Source organism: Anastrepha ludens, unplaced genomic scaffold (assembly GCF_028408465.1).
Source record: "Anastrepha ludens isolate Willacy unplaced genomic scaffold, idAnaLude1.1 ptg000042l, whole genome shotgun sequence".
Taxonomy (NCBI): Eukaryota; Metazoa; Arthropoda; class Insecta; order Diptera; family Tephritidae; genus Anastrepha; species Anastrepha ludens.
In genome coordinates this window covers 57,501-65,000 of record NW_026530056.1, presented here as the reverse complement: position 1 = coordinate 65,000, position 7,500 = coordinate 57,501, and the positions used below count along the sequence as shown (strand labels likewise).

The 7,500-nt window shown below is 41.8% G+C and overlaps 2 non-coding genes and 1 pseudogene across 2 annotated transcripts in view; all 3 read right to left on the bottom strand.

Moving 5' to 3' along the window:
* Positions 1 to 3,382: 3,382 nt before the first annotated feature.
* LOC128871171 (large subunit ribosomal RNA) lies at positions 3,383 to 6,168 on the bottom strand (annotated as a pseudogene).
* Positions 6,169 to 6,609: 441 nt separating this feature from the next.
* On the bottom strand, positions 6,610 to 6,790 carry LOC128871154 (5.8S ribosomal RNA). Its single transcript, XR_008455767.1, has one exon. It is a non-coding gene; the product is annotated as a 5.8S ribosomal RNA (ribosomal RNA).
* Positions 6,791 to 7,365: 575 nt separating this feature from the next.
* Positions 7,366 to 7,500, bottom strand: part of LOC128871162 (small subunit ribosomal RNA) — a 1,991-nt gene continuing 1,856 nt past the window's right edge. Inside the window, exon 1 of the ribosomal RNA XR_008455773.1 lies at positions 7,366 to 7,500. This exon is cut by the window's right edge and continues 1,856 nt beyond it. This is a non-coding gene — a ribosomal RNA (small subunit ribosomal RNA).

Below are 7,500 nucleotides of genomic sequence, written 5' to 3'. Positions count from 1 at the left end.
TCCTCCACTCTTCCTCCTTGACTCTCACAAGCATCTTCTTATACTCTTTCATCCCTACACTAAATTGATACTTGAGCTGAGACAGATTCTCCGAATTGGTCCGCCTGCCGCGTTGAAACAACCGCCTCAAGCGCCGGACAGACCTCCTCTTTGAGTTCAACTCGCTAGTCCACCATTTCACACCTTTCATTCTCACAGCCCTAGCTTTCCTAAACACTGAGTCATTCACTCCCCAGACACATTCAGATAGACGAGCAATTTGCTCGTCAACCCCCAATTCCTCAAACTCACTAAGCGGTATACCTAATACCGCTTCCCTAACAGTATGTCCATATCGGTTCCAGTCAGTACACGAGGTACGCCATCGCCTCAATGGACTCCCCCCATCTAACTGCGTGGTACGGGGAGTAACCATAATTTGTATTAAATTATGGTCACTAATTCCCCAACCCCCCCTAACACTCCATTTACACTCGAACCTACTCGCTGCTGCGTCATTCATGAGCGTCACGTCAATGTCACTCACACCTCTAGGCCCCTCAAACGTATACCATACGCTTGGTTCGTTTGCTACGAGGAGGTTATTCGCCACAAGCCATTCGCTCATAACCTCACCCCGATCGTGGCTCCGATATCCAGCACTATGCCTGGATACCTTGCTGAACCACATCGGGGAGGTAGCATTCGCATCAAGACACACGATGGCAGGAATGCTACTCTCATGTAGTAGCACCGCATCAATGTATCTTAAGTAGGGCTCTAGAGGCTCGTCAAACTTGCAGTACAAGCTGACGACATTCATTCTGCCGAATTCCCCCTCGACACACACACATACTCCCCACTGTGATGAGTCAACTACTACACAAGAGTAGCTTGGCTCACACACAGCTACTGCGGCATTGACTCCAAGGTCCGTAAAGACCCTGAAGCCCCCAGGAAGACCTCTCACCACCCCATTGGTGGAGTATGGTTCCTGGAGCAAAGCAATGCCGCAGCCCCCCTCCGACATACACGCCCCCAATTCACACATCACGGCATAAGACCCCTGACAGTTCAGTTGATATAGTTCAACCATCAATGTCTAGCGAGCGCACGGGCAACAATGGCACAGTACACCGGGCAGACAGTGGACATCATCAGATGTCCGGCTGGCTTGCCCTTAAATGCACAGTTGCGACAATGCGGGGCATTGCCACAACCTGCACTCCTGTGTCCTTCTTGCCCGCACCTTCGGCAGACATCCTTCTTGGCTCTGCACTCTGCCACCCTGTGATCAAAGCCCATGCATCGGAAGCAGCCGGGCGTCAGTTGGTCCGGCCGTACCCGGAAGGAAAACCACTTTATGTAGCAACGACCCGCTTCCAAGAGGGCGGACATTAACATGTCCGTACCCTCAAGGACCACGTTCGTCACCCCATCAGGGCTGACCTTCCAAGGACGGCTGACCATCCTCACGTCCTTCTCAAGGCACCCAGGGCTGAACTCCTTGAGGTTCAAACGGAACAACTCTCCCATGAACTCGTCAGGGGAGATCTCCGTGTGGACCCCCTGGACCACAACCCTAGGCCCCAGCTTCCGACGTATGCTCACATCGAGCCCCACCTCGGAAAACTTGGCATTTTTCGCCAAGTTATCCCTCTCAGCAACTGATGGGGTGCGAATAATCGCACCTCCATCCTTCAACGGGCGCACCTCGTGCACCCTTACCCCCATGGAAGGCCCTACCTCCTTTACCACTTTTTTAATCACCTCTTTGGACGTAGTGGGGGTTTTACCCCTCACTACGACCGACCAGGTCTCAACTGGCTTGGGCACCGGCAACGCAGGCAACACAGGCGCAGGCGCCTGAGGTGCCGGCATCATCGCTGTACCAGCCAGCGCAGCTCCAGCCGTCCTCCGAGGTGCTTCCTCCCTATTTACCTTTGTGGCTTCCAACCGCCCACGAAGATGGGCGATCTCCGCCACCATCTCCACAAAAAGCTCCTCAAACTCCAAGGAGTATCCAAGGAGGTCTTTTGCCACACTTTTCGGGACGCCGTCCATGTCTATGACGGCTCCACTAAAGGCCGTCACAATGGACTTGAAGCGCCCCATAAACTTCCGCCCAACTTTCTTTTGTTCGGCACCCCCACCGAACGTACCCAAATCCTCCAGGGAAGCACCCAATTCCCCGCGGATTTTCTCCAACCGCTTCCCTGCTGGACCTAATTTCTCCCCCGTCTTCCGCCCCTTGCTCCCACTCCCAATCTTTCCACTTTCGGAAGCGCCCTCGCTTCCACTCGCCCCCGACTTACTCGATACCTTCAAAATCGACTTACCCACCGGGACCGCTGCACCTCCAGCGGTCTTCTTCTTAGTACGGGGAGGAGACCGCAAAATCACCTCCTCCTCTCCGGACGTCGTCTCATCCATTGCCGACGATGGCACCGCCGAACCGCTTGGAAGAGGGGTGTTCGCCCTCTTCCTCAAGCCTTCTAATTTGGGCATAGCCCAAAGCTCCACCACTAAGGTTGCCGAATTCGCCGGTAAAAGGCCTCCCGAACAACAACAAAAATTGGGTCCCTTTTGGGCGACGGCAAATACTGTACGGCAGGAATGAACCCCGCACAGGCACGCACACAGCGGCTGCACCTATCGGCGAGCCAAAGCAAAGCGCGAGGGCGTAGCCCACAGCGCCAACCAAAGGTCTGGCAAAGGCCACCACCAATGCCTTGCCGGACGGAACACTGTTCCCCGAACAAGGACGGGTCGACCAAGGTGGAGCTAACGCCGAGCTCGACCGCAGGCAGAAACGCAGCACGCTCTGTTCACAGCACCTGCACAAGGTATTCAACCTTGGCGCAGTACTGTACCCACGCACAAAAGGGGACGCTCTTTTTGCTGTTGCCAAATATGGCAATATAGCGGCACGACTACCTAGTGTACACGCACTCAAGGAACCCACGCCGAAAAATAACAGCGCGACACTAAAAAGACGCCGAGAACTAACGGCACGCGCCAAAAACCACGCCGAAAAATAACGGCACGCCCGCAAAAGTTGTAAACAACTTTAGCGGAAAATTACCGACGCTATAAATAGCAGTACTCACAAACACGCACTCTGTGTCAATAGTACGGAGTATAGTGGCACTCACTAGAGTGTCCAACAACACTACCGTACGGCACTTGCAATCACTCGTAAACACTGTACCGCTATGGTACAGCTACGACAAAAGTAGCGTCACTCGCACAACGGCACTCACTCAAGCGTCCAATATATTCACTACGCTGTACGATACACGTACAGCCACGCAAAAAATTGGCGTCACTCAAAAAACGGTACCACGCACCGGTATTCACACACGAATGTAACAACAAAGCAAATCGCAAAAAATCGCAGATCACCGCTTAGCACACGACACGTCCGCACTATTCAACAGTCAGACTGAGAATGAGTAGATAGGGACAGTAGGAATCTCGTTAATCCATTCATGCGCGTCACTAATTAGATGACGAGGCATTTGGCTACCTTAAGAGAGTCATAGTTACTCCCGCCGTTTACCCGCGCTTACTTGAATTTCTTCACTTTGACATTCAGAGCACTGGGCAGAAATCACATTGTGTCAACACCCGTTAGGGCCATCACAATGCTTTGTTTTAATTAGACAGTCGGATTCCCCAAGTCCGTGCCAGTTCTGAATTGATTGTTAATTGATAATCGTTATAATTTAAAAAGAATATATATCGAATGATATAATTCCTTAAAAATTTTAGCAAGAAAGTTCCACAATTGGCTACGTAACTACTATCCGGGGAACAAGAATCGTAATTCTCTATTTACCCAGAACGAGTACATAAACCATGGTATTGCTTCCCAATCAAGCCCGACTATCTCAATCTTCAGAGCCAATCCTTATCCCGAAGTTACGGATCTAATTTGCCGACTTCCCTTACCTACATTATTCTATCGACTAGAGACTCTTCACCTTGGAGACCAGCTGCGGATATTGGTACGGCCTGTTGAGAAGTTTGCGTGACCCCACCATAAATTTTCAAGGTCCGAGGAGAAAATATCGACACAACAGTAAATGTCATGCTCTTCTAGTCCATCTACCATATCTCTCTTCGAAAGACTTCCATGGTAGTACGACTATAAAACAGAAAAGAAAACTCTTCCGATATCTCTCGACGGCTTCTTTATGGTCGTTCCTGTTGCCAGGATGAGCACAAGGCCCATTTTTAATAACAAACGGATACTCAACAGGTTACGGAATTGGAACCGTATTCCCTTTCGTTCAAAATAATTCAAGTATTTAATTATTTTTTAATATATATATATAAATTTTATTAATATTTTTTTATTAAAAACTTGAAAATTTTCGGCTTTCGCCTTGAACTTAGGACCGACTAACTCGTGATCAACCACTGTTCACACGAAACCCTTCTCCACTTCAGTCCTCCAAGGTCTCATTCGATTATTTGCTACTACCACCAAGATCTGTACCAATAGCGGCTCCATGCAGGCTTACGCCAAACACTTCTAAGCACACTATTGTACCCTCCTACTCACTAAAGTTTCAAAATTTATAAATCAATCGAAATTGTTTTATAAATCATCTACTTTAGCGGTAATGTATAGGTATACAACTTAAGCGCCATCCATTTTAAGGGCTAGTTGCTTCGGCAGGTGAGTTGTTACACACTCCTTAGCGGATTACGACTTCCATGTCCACCGTCCTGCTGTTTTAAGCAACCAACGCCTTTCATGGTATCTGCATGAGTTGTTAATTTAGGCACCGTAACATTACGTTTGGTTCATCCCACAGCGCCAGTTCTGCTTACCAAAAGTGGCCCACTGGGCACATTATATCATAACCTCAACCTTCATATCAAGAAAGGTGAGGTTCTTACCCATTTAAAGTTTGAGAATAGGTTAAAATCGTTTCGACCCTAAGGCCTCTAATCATTCGCTTTACCAGATAAGATTATTTTATATAATTTTTAAATGCACCAGCTATCCTGAGGGAAACTTCGGAGGGAACCAGCTACTAGATGGTTCGATTGGTCTTTCGCCCCTATACTCAATTCTGACAATCGATTTGCACGTCAGAACTGTTTCGGTCTTCCATCAGGGTTTCCCCTGACTTCAACCTGATCAAGTATAGTTCACCATCTTTCGGGTCACAGCATATATGCTCAAGGTACGCTCCAGTTAGAGGTATAAATAATAATAAATTATCATTATACATAACTATATGGAACGCCCCGGGATTGAATTAATTGACTATTTAAGAAAATAGACTAAAAATTAATCCCATTATATTTTTAAGTTAAGTTAATTATGCCATTAAGTTTAATATAACTCAATGACTTGCACATATGTTAGACTCCTTGGTCCGTGTTTCAAGACGGGTCCCGAAGGTATCCTGAATCTTTCGCATTGTTAATCATATAAATGCATACAAATAAATATTAATATCATAGATATTAAATTTTTTGTAAAATTCAAAAAATGAATTTTAGCATTATATATAATAAAATCTATCAACACTTTATCAAATCATTAGTATTTATTCTATGTTAATATGCTTAAAAAGCAAATTAATTTAAATAAACTTAATATCACCAATGATCTTTTGATAAATACTTTATTATGTTAATAGATTACAATGTCCTTATATGAAAAAAATGCACATTATTTTTAATTATTTAATGATGAATTTTTCATAATGGATATTCAGGTTCATCGGGCTTAACCTCTAAGCAGTTTCACGTACTATTTAACTCTCTATTCAGAGTTCTTTTCAACTTTCCCTCACGGTACTTGTTTACTATCGGTCTCATGGTTATATTTAGTTTTAGATGGAGTTTACCACCCACTTAGTGCTGCACTATCAAGCAACACGACTCTTTGGAAATATCTTTCTAGTAATCATTAACGTTATACGGGCCTGGCACCCTCTATGGGTAAATGGCCTCATTTAAGAAGGACTTAAATCGTTAATTTCTCATACTAGATATTAAGATATTCCATACACTGCATCTCACATTTGACATATAGACAAAGTGACTTAGTGCTGAACTATTTTCTTTTCGCTCGCCGCTACTAAGAAAATCCTTGTTAGTTTCTTTTCCTCCCCTCATTAATATGCTTAAATTCAGGGGGTAATCCCATATGAGTTGAGGTTGTTTTAAAATATTTTTTATCTTCTCACACAATTTAATAAATAATTATATCATCTTTTCATCTCTATTTTTCTTTTTTCCTTTTATATAAATATATATTATAAATAATAATTATGTAAAATGAGGCAATTCTAGAATAAAAAAAAATTAATTTTTATGCTAGACATTCCTCCTTTAATTACATATATAAATTAATATTTTATATATATATAAATAATATGAAAATTTTTTAAAGAGAATACTTAGATTCAAAATTTTTATTTCATTTTATTTGAGAGGATTTTTTTTTTTTTAAGAATATATATAATAAATAAAAAATTCATTATATAATCTTTATTTTTTTGCTATTAATATTATGAATTATTTAAAATCCAATAATATACACATTTGCTTAAATTCAATTATTTTTATAAAAGAATAAGCAACTTATTTAGCATAGTCTTACAACCCTCAACCATATGTAGTCCAAGCAGTACTTTAAAATTTAATTTAATGTACATAACAGCATGGACTGCGATATGCGTTCAAAATGTCGATGTTCATGTGTCCTGCAGTTCACACGATGACGCACAGTTTGCTGCGTTCTTCATCGACCCATGAGCCAAGTGATCCACCGCTTAGAGTATTTTTTTATTTATTTTTATTTATAACAAATGTCAATTTTTTTTTGCATATATTAATTGAAAGAGTAAAATTAAATAATAATAATAATAATATATAAATTGATTTTCTTTCAATAATATATATCAAATATATTTAACTCTAAACATTTTTATTAAGTTGCGAATGTCTTAGTTCAACAATAATACAGTGGTGGTATTTATTATGTTTGATTATTTTGTATTTTTTTAATCATTTTATGTATATATAAATATATTAATAAATATATACCACTTTTGTTATTGTGAACAAATTAACTTATCATTCAATCAAATGAATAATAAGTACAACTTTCTATTTTCATGTTTAAAGGTTTTTAAAAGAAAAAATAAGAAAAAACATTACAAAATGTACCATCCATATTATATTTAATATGATATAATTGATGGATAACAAATTGAATGAAAAAGAATAAAAAGAATATGGATTCAAAATAATTATAAATTTTTCTTTTTTTTCTTTTTTTTTTTTTTTCTTTTGTTTGTTTTTGTTTTTATTTTTTTTGGCATTGTTTGTTTTTCTTACGGATATGGAACACAATAATGATCCTTCCGCAGGTTCACCTACGGAAACCTTGTTACGACTTTTACTTCCTCTAAATAATCAAGTTCGGTCAACTTTTGCGAAACAACCGTGACACACGAGGCGTCACAGTGATCACGTCCGGAGACCTCA